The 14574-nt window shown below is 51.5% G+C and overlaps 1 long non-coding RNA gene across 3 annotated transcripts in view; it reads right to left on the reverse strand.

The window, feature by feature from the left end:
- LOC121662956 overlaps positions 1–13831 on the reverse strand; it is a 19596-nt gene extending 5765 nt beyond the window's left edge. For 2 of the 3 annotated variants that reach the window (XR_006015490.1, XR_006015488.1), the window contains exons 1-2: positions 11964–13831; positions 8636–10947 (exon numbers count right to left, since the gene is read on the reverse strand). This is a non-coding gene — a long non-coding RNA (uncharacterized LOC121662956). The remainder of the gene's footprint in view (positions 1–8635; positions 10948–11963) is intronic. The other variant, XR_006015489.1, reaches the window with a different exon arrangement.
- Between the last annotated feature and the right edge of the window lie 743 nt (positions 13832–14574).

Genomic DNA, 14574 nt, shown 5'->3' on the forward strand with positions numbered 1-14574 from the left:
TTTCCCGGAGGGCTGGAGGAGCTGGGAATTGCACCCGCTTTCCAGCCCATGTGCCTCTCCAGAGCCACTTGGGAGTCTGGGAGACACCTCTCCTGCTCAGGGGAGCACGTCTGAGCATTCACAGCCTCAAAACAAAGCATTTCTTCCCAAAAGGAAAAGAAGGAGCGGGGAGAGAAGCAAAAGGAAGGGCGGGAGGGGAAGGGGGACAAAAGGGAAGGGGCAGCTCTGTACTCCAGCCCCAGCCCTGCCTGAACTGCGCTCGCCTGGAAACTCCCTGGCAGCTGGTCCCTGTGGAGAACCGGCGAGGGAGGGAAGCTTTCACTCACCTGCATGGCTGAAAAAAGCCTGAGGTGCTGAGGCCTCTTAGAAAGGCGCCTGTGCTCGTGTTTAACGTGTTCACCTGACCAGAGCCCAGAAAGGTGGGTGGGAATATCAGCATGGACATGTGGCATCCCATCCCAGCAGGCTCCTGCTGCAGCCCTTCCCTCTCAGCCTGTGCTGCTCAGGCCCTGTAGGTTAATGGGCGGGTTCGGTCGGGACGGAGACGGAGATCTCTATAGGCAGGTCTTGGGACACAGTCGGTTTATTGTAAAGGGCGTGGGTATTGGGGCACTGCTCAGAGCTGCTAGACTCAGCTCTGAGCAGGCCCAAGAGAGTAAGCAGGTGAGAGAGAGAGAGGGTGTAAGAGCAAGAGTGGAAGTAAGAGTAGAAGTGGAAGAGAGGAATAGAGAAGAGAGAATCAGAATCAGAATGTCTGAAGTCCTGGTTACAATACAATAAATCATCTTCTGTACTGAATATTCTAATTGTCACTAACCAATCTAATACAAGATACAAATCCTATAGCATTTACATACAGCCTATAAGAGTTCTTATATTACCATAGAGTGTTACATCTTAACTTCTAAAAACTACTCTTTGGACCCCTTCTGCTGAGCTAGTAGGGTCTGCTCTGACCCTTGGACCTGCCTGCAAGCAGAGGGTATTGTTCCATCAAGAGGGGATTACCTTCAGTCGGCCATACCATTGTTTCCTAGTTGTTCAGTAACTAAGACCTGGTATTTCAAAAGTGGCTTTCATTTCGATGTTGCCTGTAGTTTTCATATTCCCAAAATCTTTTGTCAGGCAATCATATTTCCAAGGTTTTCCTGTTCCATCTTCCCCAACAAGGCCCTGCACAGGGAAGGGCTCAGCAGGCAGGATTCACACAAGCCACCTGCTTTCATGGGATTGCTCCAAGGAGCTCCCTACAACCTCCAGGCAAGCCAAGGATAACCTGCAGAGCCTCACCTGTCCCCTTCACCTAAAGGAAGGGAAGGAGGAGCAGGAATTCCTAGCTGGCAGTCATCCAGGTTGGCTGTCAAAAGCCTGGAATAAAAAATAACCCGCATTTTGTTGGTTGCATCTCCCCCAGCCGGTGCCAGATGCCCCCAGTGTTTGGGCAGGGACACGTCCCATGGTGGCTCTGCAGTCGGGGTGGTGGGTGCCAGGAACAGAGAAGAGAAAAGGAAAGGGAATAAACACAGCAAAGGAATGGCAGTGAAGGGAGAGGAAGGAGTGAGTGGGCACAGAAGCACCAGGCGGGGGGGCTGAGCTAATCCATCAGAGGAACCACTCAGCAGCTGCTCCTGCCTTCACCCCGAGCTTTGCCGGAGCTTTGGCTGAGTCCAACAACAAATACCCACTGTACCAGGGAGATTATCCACATTTAAACAAGCAGGAGGGAAGCAAGGCCTGAACTGAGCAACAAATGGCATCCCTGAGGACTGAGCAGGGCATTCCAGATCTTGGATGCTGGTGCTGGCTGCACATCCCATTGCTCAGCCCATCACGGGGAGCACCCGACCAAGGCTCTCCCCTCTCCCAAGTATGGAGGTCAGGACTAGGATGGTGCAGCCAAATGTGGCATCTGATGCAATGTTTTTAATCACATCCACAGGCTCTCTATTGCAGCTTGTTTTAATCACAAATGGCTGCACTTGTGGGAGCTTTAACGTGTTGGTTGCTTTGGGGTGAAAAGGAGCAGAATTTTGGTTCACATACACACAGAATCCCAGAATGGTTTGAGTTGGAAGGGACCTTAAACTCATCCCATTCCCACCCCCTGCCATGGGCAGGGACACCTTCCACTGTCCCAGGGTGCTCCAAGCCCCATCCAACCTGGCCTTGGACACTGTCAGGGATCCAGGAGCAGCCACAGCTTCTCTGGGCACCCTGTGCCAGGGCCTGCCCACCCCCACAGGGAAGGATTCCTTCCAATATCCCATCTAAATCTACTCTCTGGAAGCCATTCCCTGTGTTCTGTCCCTCCATCCCTCATCCCAAGTCCCTCTCCAGCTCTCTTGGCGCTCCTTTGGGCCCGGGAATTGTCTCCCAGTTCTCCTTGGAGCCTTCTCTTTTCCAGGCAGAGCATCCCCAGCTCTCCCAGCCTATCAGGGCCCAGATGAATGCAGCAGAAATGCCTCTACCTGCCTAAAACAGCCCCTTGGAAAAGCAGCACACGTAGAAAAGCAGAAGATTCAGTAATGAGCTGGTGCTGAAAACCCCCTGAACAAGTCAAGGCAACAAATGAGCTGCTGCAGCCGGAGTTAAACATCATAAACAACCCTAACTCTGCCTTCCCTTTCCAGGCAAAAATCAAACCTCTCAACAGGCCTACAAGCACGGTGAGATGTTTGCAGGAAGATGCAGGTTTTGAGAAGTGGTGTACGGATAACAGTACCTTGGATAAAAAATATTGAATTCCCCTGATTAAATCTCTGCCGGCGAAATCCCTCGTGCAAAACTCGTGGTCAGCTCTTCTTGTTCTGCCTCCCCTCAGCTTAAATGCATCACCCATACCAAGGCAAGGCTCCAGGACAGAGATTTCAAATAAATGTAAGGGTTTCTGGAGTTTCCCAGCCAAGCAGCTTTCAGGATTCCGAATTACGAACCAAGGGATACTTCCCAGAGATTCATTAAAATCCTTTACTTGGACCCCTTAAAAAGAACCTCAAAACAAAGAAAAAAAAAAGAAAAAAAAACCCCAAACAAATAAAGGGAGAAGAAAAAAAAAGAAAATACTGTTGCTGCATAAGCAGGTACAACTGAAATGGACGAGTGTGTTCAATTACAGCAATTATTTAAAGTTCTGCTCGTGTTTCTGTGTCTCTTCATCCTCACGGATGCCATGAGAGCATCAAAGAACACAACTAACGTGTCACACATGATACCTTCTCTTACCACCTCTCCCACACACAGGGAAGGACAATTGTGCACTGCAGTGTTTTCTTCCAGTGTGATTTTGATTTGGAGGGGTTGTTCTTCCACTTCCTGCTCTTTTAATCTGACACTTGACTCAAAAGAGGGGCAAGGTATCCCACTCCTGCCAGAGGAAAAGCCAAAATGTAGCACTCTTGTGGCGAACACGGAATTTTTTGCATGATGCCACCTTGAATCATTTTCTTCTTGTCCTTTCAGTAAATACCCTGAAGGAATAAACACACCTGAGGCTGAACAAAAGGGCTCCAAACTAACACGTAACAACCTGGTTTTCAGGAGGGTTGTGCAAGCCCTTGAAAAAATCCAATAGTCTCTTGACTTAATGCTGGAATCCACTAGAGCAGGTTTTTGTCTCGCTGTGCACGTTCCCATCAGGAGGCTGTAAATACAAACACAGGCACGGGAAGCACTCACAGGCATCCTGGATGGAACATTCAGTTCTGCCCCAGTGCCCCTTGTATGGGACACGAGGCACCGGCCCAGTTCAGGCTCTCACTGCTGGCCCACATCTGCTCAGACCGTGTCAGGACAGGTTTTAGGTTGGGCTGACTCCTTTTCCTCAGCCAGTATCAACTATTCCATGAGATTGGGATAACTGGGCAGAGGTGGGCCAACACTGCAGCAGCTGATCTGAACCCAGAGCTCGTGAGAGGCTTAACCAGAGGTTCCCAAGTCATGAAACCACAGCTCCCAAAACCAAATCCTCCTGAGCCTTTACCCCTTAACTTTGTTGGGCTTGCAAGAGATGAAGCGAATAAATGGCACATCGTGGAATTATTAAGGTTGGAAAAACCCCCCAAGGCCATTGAGTCCAAGCTGTGCCCAATCCCCACCTTGTCCCCAGCCCAGAGCTCTGAGTGCCACGTCCAGGCATTCCCTGGATACCTCCAGGGATGGGCACTCCAAACCTCCCTGGGCAGCTCCTGCCAAGGCCTGAGCACCCTTTCCATGAGGAAATTCCTGCTGGTGTCCAACCTGAGCCTCCCCTGGCCCAGTCTGAGGCCGTTCCCTCTCCTCCTGTCCCTGTTCCCTGGGAGCAGAGCCCAACCCCCCCAGCTGCTCCCTCCTGTCCGGGAGTTGTGCAGAGCCACAGGGTCTCCCCTGAGCCTCCTTTGCTCCAGCCTGAGCCCCTTTCCCAGCTCCCTCAGCTGCTCCTGGGGCTCCAGCCCCTTCCCCAGCTCTGTTCCCTTCCCTGGACATGCTCCAGCCCCTCAATGTCTCTCTTGCACTGAGGGGCCAGAGCTGGGCACAGCTCTGCCCATGTGACCTCACCAGCCCATCTGAGCTAAATTATCTGTGTAAACATTGGATGTGCTGAGCAGTTTCAGGAGATTGCCCAGAGCAGACCCAGCCTGGTCACTCAGCTCTCCCGTCTCAAAGGCCACCAAAGATACACCAGGTCATTCTGGGCACAGCTGAACTCACAGAGCAGCACCTGGCACCACATGCAGACGTTTTGGTGGCGCTGCCATGGAGCAGCACACAGCATATTTTCATTTCAACTCATTGCTTCTAGGCAGGAAGCATTTGTAATTTCCTCCAACATTAGGGATAATGTTAGCCCCCACACATGAAATGAAAGACGCCTCCCAAAATGCATTTTCAAATGCACCCTAAACAGTAAACACCATTCAAGTCAGATGCAGCCAGGATCGTAATTGGAAGCTGCAGAGAGTGCTCTTTCAGGATCCATAATAATTGGCATTTTGCTGGAAAGGTTCATGTAATAAAAACCTTCGCAAGGAAGGGCCAGCTGCTCCAAAACATACACACTCATTCAGGCGACACAAAGTACCCCAAAACTCTGCAGGTGAGCTATGTGGATGTGTCCCTGCATGGCTCCAGTGGTGCCAAGCAGGAGGAATACAGCAGGAAAGGTTCCTGGAAGGACAGCAAGAACTTTATGAGGTCTGGAATGGCTTTTCCACAAAGAGCCACCCAATGGGTTGGGATGCTGCAGCCTAGAAAAGAGGCAGGTGAGGGGGATTCAAAAATCTTGAGTCACTGGAGGAATGGAGGAGGATCACAGAATCCTGGGATCATCAAGGTTGGAAAAGCCCTCCCAGCCCATGGAGTCCAGCCTGTGACTGATCCCCACCTTGTCACCAGCCCAGAGTTCTGAGTGCCACGTCCAGCCCTTCCTTGGACACCTCCAGGGATGGGGACTCCAAACATCCCTGGGCAGCCCTTTCCAGCATTTAACAACCTTTTCCATGAAGAAATTCCTCCTAATGTCCAACCTGGCACAGCTCAAGGCCATTTCCTCTTTTCCTGTCGCTGCCTGAGAGCAGAGCCCGACCTCCCCTTGCCACAACCTCCCTTCAGGTACAAAATTGCTCCTTAACCACCTTGTGCAGCCCCAGAACAAGGTGCATTAGAGGCAAGCAATCAAAGAGATCCACAGCAAATCAGGGAAGATGGTTGTGAGCAAAGGGGGTGTGGAAAGTTTGCAGGGGGCTCAAGGCAGGGCTGGGCAAGTACTTGGGAGTGAAATCCAGTAAGGATTATTAGACAGACGAGCCTTCCCAGACACAGAAAATATCCTAAGCTGAAAATAATTAGGGCCCAAGAGAGTATTCAAGGAAAGGATCAGAACTGCTTGCCTCTCCCTGCTCTTCTCCAGGAAAGCAATTACGGCCAGTGGGTCTGTGCAGAGGGTGGGGTTTTATCAGCTGCCCTTCCTGGGTCCTCACTGCAGCGAGCAAAGGGGCCCTCCACGCTCTCCTGGGGCAGGGCAGAGCTGTGCAGAGAGAGAAAAATGCAGGGAAGACTGAGGGGAGGGGACAAGAAATAGGGGAAGGGGGCAGAGTAGGACAAACGGGGATGTACGTGGTTCTACAGGCGGCCCTGAGGACTAATCCTGGTGTTACTGACTGCAAGGGAGAGGGAGGAGAGGCTGAGCTGCTGTAACGGGGCTGTTGCAGCTGTGATGGTTTTAGGACAAGAGGAAAGGAAAACTTAACAGGGAAAGGCAGCATCTCCAAGGAAAGCAGGTGCTCAGGTGGGAAATGCAACCGCTGGATCAAACCTGCAGTGATGCATCCCAAAACTCACCCATTTCCCTCCCACCCAACTACAGCACCCTGGAAGCAACGAAAGGTGCTCCTCTCCCTGCCGGGGGTGGCTCCCCGAGCTCACTAAGACAGATGAGCCCCAAATAAGGATCAATAACCGGGCTGTGAGGAAGGCAAGATGGACGAGGGAGGGAATGGGCACTGAAAAGGGCAAGTTCCAGGCAGGATTAATGATGTCACAGTGGAGCAGAGGAAGTCACACTGCTCAGCTCTTCATGCCTTCAGGAGGTTTGGAAGGAGTGACATGTCCCAAGGGATCCAGATGCCAGTGAAAACGCACTGGCACCTCCAGAGTGCTTCTGTCTCAGTGTTACGGGGTTCAGATGGCAGCAGGGACAGATCCAGGAGCAAGGGAAGGAGCTGGAAAGCCCTAGGGAAGTCTCACAAAGGCACAAGCTTGTGCTGGTAACAGCTCAAGAAGGGATTGGGGAAAAACCCCAAATCTGCTCATCTCAAAGCCCCTCTCTACCTCTCCTACAACATTCCACTCTTATTTCCTTCAGTTCTCATGTCCCAGGCCACAGCCCTGTGCCCAGCCAGGCTGCTGTCCCAATCAAAGCCATTCCTTCAGTCTCGTGTCTCCATCAGGATGGGGGGGGAGACAATGAACACCCCTTCTCCAGCAGCAGCTGCACAGCTGGCTCCAGGCACAGGGTTCTTGGAGGAACGTTACCTGGGAGGAAATCATTAAAGGAATCCAGCTAATTTTGTAATTCACACCTGGACTGCAAATGTTAAAGAGCCTTCAATGATCTCTAATGAAATATCACATTGTTTAAAGAGTTCCCAGTGAAATTCGCCCTTAATTGATTTTTGATCTGTGAAAAAACACCGTAGAGAGAGAGAGGAGATATCAGTCAGGCTCCTGTTTCATCCCTCCTGTGAGCTTTTTCCTGCCTTTGTTTCCTTTGTCCCCAAGGAATCAACACTAGACCGAAGAAAGCAGCCTGGAAGATACTACAGAACTAATAAATAACACTCAAGTGGGAATCCTGAACAGCACATCCTCTTAAATCATCCTGAAAAAGGTGAAGCAGTCTCCTAGGACAGCTCAAAAATCAGAGGATGTGGATTTGTAGCAAGAACTGTCCCAGACAAACCCATGGGCTGGACCTTCTCCAGCCCTCAGGAACCTCCCTGACAGGACCAAGGCTGACCCCTGGTGCAGTAACACATCTCATCTCGCCCTCGGGGTGTCACAGGGGAGCTTAATCCAGACACCAATGACACAGAGCCACAGCCAAAAATATTGACAGCAAAGAGCTGGCAGAAAATTCCTGACAGCGACGGCGTCCGGCTCAGGACGCGCCAGGGCAGCTGCTGGAGCCAAGGAAGCAGGTCAGGATTAACTCACGAGATAATGCACTGCAAAGCCCTTCCAAAAGCCAGCAGCAAAGTGTCATCAAGCAAATGAGCAAACAGTAAAATATAGCAGGGAGAGATGAGAGGAAATGCATCTCTAAACATCACCGGAGACCCAAATAAACTGCTGAACCAGGCAGCTGGGAAGCACCAGGCACTCAATAAGGCTTTAACTAACATTTACAGCTGCCACAGAGCCTGCTGCAAATAACCAAAGCTAAAAGGAAAAAGGGGGAAAAAATGAAGGAAAGGATGAGCAAAGGTTTTCTTAAGAGCTGCTGGGAGGAACCACATCCCAGGCTGGCCAACTAAACCAGCAGGGGAACACCTTCCATGGCAAAGAAATTGTGGTGGGATTGATGGCAGGGGGAAATCTGGGACGCTGCCAGGGGAACAGGAAATCCCTGGACATGCTGAGCATCTTCAACAATAAAGCCTTTGATTAAATAAAGAGACTATTAATTAAGGAGTTAAGGGGAGAAGAATCCTCACAGCTGCCACGTTCGGATCAGTGCTGCTCAGTGACAGGTTCACGTGGCTGAACCTGGGATAACGATGGATAACCTGGGATAACAGGGGATGCATTTCCCTCAATTACACAGCACTCCTGTCAGGTTTATCATATGGCTCTGCCACAGGGTGCCCAGAGCAGCTGTGGCTGCCCCTGGATCCCTGGCAGTGTCCAAGGCCAGGTTGGACAGGGCTTGGAGCAGCCTGGGCTAGTGGGAGGCGTCCCTGCCCATGGCAGGGGGTGGAATGGGCTGAGCTTTAAGGTCCCTTCCAACCCAAACCATTCCGTGATTTTATGATTCTATGGTTCTTACGGGAATGATCAGATCAATTTTGCCCATTGTAAAGCACATGTTGGTTTATTCCCCTAGCAAGGCTGGTGCTTTTCAGCTCCTGCTGGAGAACTTTCCTCATCACTCCATTCATACCTCTCTGTGGGATCCAGCGAGATCTCCACCTCAGCTGAAATGGGGGAACCAGCCAGATGGGATTCCCATGGAGTGGTTTGCCTGTGACCATGAGTTGTATCCTTGAGCAGGACTCAGCTGGGACCAGGCAGGAGCACCGAAGGGAAGCTCTGTGTGGAAGGTGTCCATCCTGAGGGCTTTTCTTTCCTGTACCAATCCAAGGAACTTCTTTCAGCATCTCTCCCTCAGCTGCCTTGTCTAGACTATCACGCTGAGCATCTGGGGCATTTCATAATCTTCTTAAGAACTGTGACCTTCAGTTCTGTGTTACAGTGACCTGAAAGTTTGTCCAAGAAAAACATGAGCTTCATTTTAAAAATACACAAATTCCCCCAGCTCAGCTGTTCCCAGGCACATCCAAACCACGCCACATTTTCTCCCATCTGCAAAGAGCTGCTGTATGTGAAGCTGCTGTATGTGGCAGTATTTCTGCCACCCCACTTTCTTGGGTATAATCATGCACAGTTAATTTTTAAAAATTCAGCAACTCAGTCATTTCTCCCCTTGTACATCCCTTCACCTTTTGGGGAAAAAAAAACAAGCAAAGAACCAGCTCCAGGCCTGGAAGGTGCCAGGTGCCAGGACAGTCCACCCAGAAAGCCTTCAGCTGGCTCCTCTGGAGCTGGGCACATCTGCAGCCCTTACCAAGCATCCTTTATGTCCAGTGCCTGCCGTGCCCCACAGCACAGAAGCTGATGCAAAGGACACCCGGCGACCTGGGCGAGGTCACAATGCCCAGTGGCCAGGACACACCTGGCAGCCGCTCCCATATCCCGAGCCCCTGCTCCATCCACTCTCCCTGGAGGCTGAGGCCCTTGGTTTGTTGTTTAAGGCACAATTTAGTGCACTCCTTACCTGCTTCCTTTGAATCTAATGATCCACGCTCTCAATTTGATTTGCCTGCCTTCAAAGTCTGCTCCTCACTAATTCCCATTCATCCATCTAGTTTTCCTTGTTCCCTGCAAACTGTCATTTCTCTGACTGCAGCGTATTCAACTCCATCATCCCAGGCTTTTTATTTGTGTGGTTCTGCTCTAACGGCGAGCATGGCTGTTCCAAATTATGCCTTGCTTTCAGTTTTGCTTGAGTGTAAAAATGTCGTGTAAAAATGAGCCACCCTCTGATGAAGGCTTTCAGCCTTCCCATCTGAGGAACAGCGGGCAGCTTTTTGATTCTGGGAGCAATGGGAGAAGGAGCAATCCAGCTTTTGTTTTACAGATTGCTACAATAGATAGCTTCCCTGTAGGAAGTGCAGCACTATATTATGCTTATGTAAAGGGTAATGACTGGGAACTTGGAGAACTCTCCTCTTTGGAAGTGCCTGACGAGCGGGAACAGCAGGTGTGGAGGAAGAAGAAAGCTCCAATGCCTTTCTGTCCTGACTTTCTCTTCTTTTATGTTTGGAGACTGAACTCGGTGTCAGAAGCAAGTTGGCTCCTGCAGGTACATGAAAGTGGAAAGGTGTGAACGTGGCAAGGAAGAAACCCAAACAAACAGGGGGAAGCGGTGCTAGGGCTGAACCCCAAAGCCTGCAGCAGCAATGAAAGGGGCTGTGCTCAGCAATAAAGAGGCTCTTTAGCTCGCTGTGGGGAAACTGGGCAATTACACGACAGGCTGGATAAGGGAGAGAGCAAAGCGCCAGCAAACGCTGCTGGGGAAAGGCTGCGTTGTGTTCCGAGAGCAGCACAGCACATCACAGTGGCAGCGAGCTGAGGAAAACCCACTGACACCCTCCACAAAGCCATTTCTGACCCACAGGAACACCAGATACTGAAGGTGCCCCTCTCTGGCCCTGCAGACCTGAGGCAAAATGCTCCTTCCCGCTGCCTAACAGCACAATGAGCCACCACAGGGAGCAAAGCTCCAAAGAGGGACCCTTTGCTTTGCCTATTCCAGGCACAAAAGATGCCAAAGCCCCAGGAAATGCCACCAAGATGCAGGATCTGCTCAAGTCTGAGCTGGGCAAAGCTGGCTCAGCCAGCAGCTCAGGCAAGGCACTCGAGGGTCCTGTGTGAGAGCAAACACATGACCTGGCACAGAGGGAAAAACAAAATGCAGGACACTGCTCCAAGCCAGGCCAGGAGCAGCTCTCTGGGATGAATCAGAAAATACAGCTTGCCTGGTTTGCCCCTGATTGAGAAAGTCTCCCTCCTCTGGTCCAGAGCCTTAAGGCTGAGTCAGAGTTGTCATGGGGGCTTCTCCAATTTTGGGGGTCACATCCATCACCTACCCTGGTGTGTGTCCAGCTCCATGACATCCAGCTGCTGGGTGGCCTTTGGGAACAACAGAAAAAAACACAATTAAGTAAAAAGCAGCAGGAAATTCCATGAACAGAGACTCATATGAGAGAACTGAGGAAGGAGAAAACCCCTGTGCATTCCCCTAACCTCTGTAAGAATTGCTAAAAGCAGCTGAACAAAGGGACAAGAAGCTGCTGGGACAACACAGTAATGCACATTTACTGAGAACGTGGATCAGAGCAGCCCAAGGATGTGATTTGCATCCCTTTCCAGGCTGAGTTTTAGGAAACCAGCGGCTCCCAAACAAGCAAGCAGAGGCGAGGTGACACATAACAGCCGTGATTGTGCTGGACAACAAAGACCTCCCTGATGCTCTGAGAGGAAGGAAACAAAGATGCAGCAAAAATATAGACAAATGAAAAGGACTCCACCAGTCACAAGAGCACGAGGACAATGGGAGTTCTAAGCTGTATGCCAAGGGAAAGCACAGGCTGAAATACAAGTGGTACAGTCAGCACAGGAGGTGCTGCACGAGCCTAAAATACAACTTCATTCATGCAGCCATGGTGCAAAAGCTGCAGGAGATGAATATACAGCTGATACACACAAAGAATGGAAAGAGGGACCTGCATGATCCCCACATTATCTCTGCCAGAGAAAACCTCAAATGGTGTTTAAGGAGTGGGATGTCTCTCAAGCACACTGCAGCCAGCGCTGGGTGAGAGGAGAGCGGTACAGCGATATGTGACACTAGCAATATATACTGGGAATGCACTGCAGGAAAAGGAAACCATTCTGAGAGCAACAGACATCTCTGACCCAGAAATGTGCCCATCATGGGGTGAGGTGCAAGGCAGGGGAGTGCAGCAATAATATAAAACATTTGCAAGCAGCGAGGGAATTCACCGGGATAGAGAGTGCTCATCGGAACACGAGGGACCGAGGAGACTCTAATTCCCTTGGGAAGAGGAAAAGCAAGCTGCAAACTCCAGCTCTGGCAGCAGGGCACACACAGAACATGCTTTGGAGGCAGGGAAGCACAGCCTTACCGTGATCCCGATGCTGGCAGTCAGTGGTGGTGGGATGGGAACACTCCTTGGGATCCAGGCTGCAGTGCCACCAGCAGTCCCACAAACAATGCCCCAGGCAGGGAGGATCCCCTGGAGGCTCTTAAGCTGTGGTTTAAGGTCTGGGGTACAAGGACTAAGTCCTCTCTGGCTGCTGCGAGCAGCCAGGAGGGGAGCAGTAACTCCGAGACGAAGCAGATAGAGGATCACACACAAGTGATTTCCCATCTTCAGCTTCCAACCTCGTCCCACGGAGCGAGAGCAGCGCAGCTGACAGCCACAGATCCGAGAGAGACTCGGAGATTACTGGGACTTGGGAATGATCTAATAAAACCTCTTCCTAGTCCTGCTGTGCCCCAAGACAAACACACGTTACAGCTGCATTAAGACAACACAGCTGCTCTGTAAAACAAGCAGCTCTTTCCGAAATGCCACGACATGGAAGAAGGTGAAATCCAACCACACGATGGCAGGGAACAGGGGCCTAAGTCATCCCATATGGAAAAGGAACAGCTATACCTGCGGTCACAATAATCCCAGGAACGGGTCTGGCTTGCTGGGAGCCTGCTTACCAAAACAGGAGCAATTGATGTTCAAAGTCAGGAAGGCTTCAAGAAGAAAACCTCAAACCACTACTGGTGGGTTTTTTTAAAGCCACAGCTTGCAGTCCAAAATATCTCCCGTGCCTCCCACTGAACGGGAAATCTCAGAGCTTTGCCATGTGCTGCTGAAAGGAGGGCTGTCTCCAGGGATGCTTCTCTCCCAGAGTGTTCTCCCGGCATCAGCTGGGAGTGCTGACCTTCCCCCCAAAATAAACGCAGCAAACGGCCCAAAGACAGGAAAAGCATCAAAACAAGTGAAGCACTTGGCCAACTGCAAAGCCAGGCTTGGAGAGCCTCCAGGAGCTCCAAGACCAAGCTCTCCCCTGCAGGAGCTCCCATCCATCATCCCAGTGCCAGTGCCAAGCTGCCCTCTCCACTGCTGGGAAAGGCGCCGGCAGTGCCAGCTCAGCACCGGGGCTGTGACACGGAGCAGCTCTCTGGATTAGGTCAGGGCATTCCTGGAGGAGCTGGGAAGCCATAAATCCATGGGAGATAGTGCAGGAGGGTGCTGACCTTCCTCCTGACTGTTCCACCTGCAATATTCCCGAGAGCCCCTTTCCTGCAGGTTAAGCTGGGCAGGAGTAGGGATGCCAGAGGGCTGGCTAGTGCCAAACACCTGGAGAGGGGCTGATCGGGAGGAAGAAGGAGGCAGAAATGAAATACATGGCACCCTTCGGAGACCCTACAGCAAAGCAGGAAGGAGCCTGGCATGGAGAACAACTTCTCATTAACCTCTCAGGCCCATCCTCCCGGGGAAGCATCCAGCAGGGCTGTGGGAGGCCCTCCAGGAAGCATGGGGAAGCCAGGGGTCAGTGGGTCCATCCCAAGATCCCAGTTGTGTTCACTCCCTGTGCTTTTGTACCTTTTACCTGGGAGAGGGAACAGAGCCAGACAGTCGAGAACCAGCAACCATGGCAGCAAGAGCAGAACCAGGAATTCAAACAGCTCTGAATTAGCTACAGAAAAGCTGAAGGGGAACAACAGGGAAGCAAGGCACTGTCAGGCAGAGAAACGCTGCTTGGGAAATGGAAGCTGTCCTCATCCAGCACCTCCCATTCCTGTGTGACTCCAGAGGGCTGTGCTGGGAACACTAACAGGAGATAAAGGGGCAATGGCCTTAAACTGAAGGGCCAATGGATTTAGATTAGATAGACAGGAGAAATCCTTCCCTGGGAGGGTGGGCAGGCCCTGGCACAGGGTGCCCAGAGCAGCTGGGGCTACCCCTGGATCCCTGGAAGTGTCCAAGGCCAGGCTGGACACTGGGGCTTGGAACACCCTGGGACAGTGGAAGGAGTCCCTGGAGGTGGAACTGGATGGGCTTCACAGTCCCTTCCAACCCAAACCATTCTGGGATTCCTTGATGAAGACAACAAACAGGTGAACAGGAATAAATAACCTAAGAGTCTCAGAATTACAGTCTGCCTGATCCCAGGAAAAACAACCCTTTTTTGGGACCAGCCATCCGTGGGAAGCAAACTTAGACTGAACACACACATCCCCACTCCTGAAATACCCCCAAACTCTTGGTACATTCCCCTCCACGAGCTCATGAAATGAGTAGAGGAAGCTGAAACACGGAAAGGGGAGAGTTGAGCAGTGGCAAAGAGGAAGAACAGTCTCCCACAGAGGCTGACAGAGACTCTCATCACAGCCAACAGCTCTTGCCTGAGGCACTTTTCTGTCACCACACCAAAGGTGCTCCTGCCCCAAGCCCCAGGCTTCAGGATGCAAGGTTTGTGCCAGCTGTGGGAAGCCCAGCTCCTTCCAGGAGCAGCAGGAATCAGGAGATGTCTCCACTCACGGAGCTGTGGGTGCAAGGAGGGTGAAGGAGCCCCGTGACTGCTCCCCCAGCCCAGCCCTCTGAATGAAGATGGACCCTTTTTTTCCCATATAATGCAACATTTCAAAGCCTGGGTGTCCATGGCTGGGGCTGGGCCAGTGGTGGGGAGGATTGGTCCTCTTTGCTGACAGCAGAGACACATGGAGTGAAC

The sequence above is a fragment of the Corvus kubaryi genome, unplaced genomic scaffold (assembly GCF_017639235.1).
Source record: "Corvus kubaryi isolate FWS band 111438036 unplaced genomic scaffold, C.kubaryi_AGA036_p1.0 37264, whole genome shotgun sequence".
NCBI lineage: Eukaryota > Metazoa > Chordata > Aves > Passeriformes > Corvidae > Corvus > Corvus kubaryi.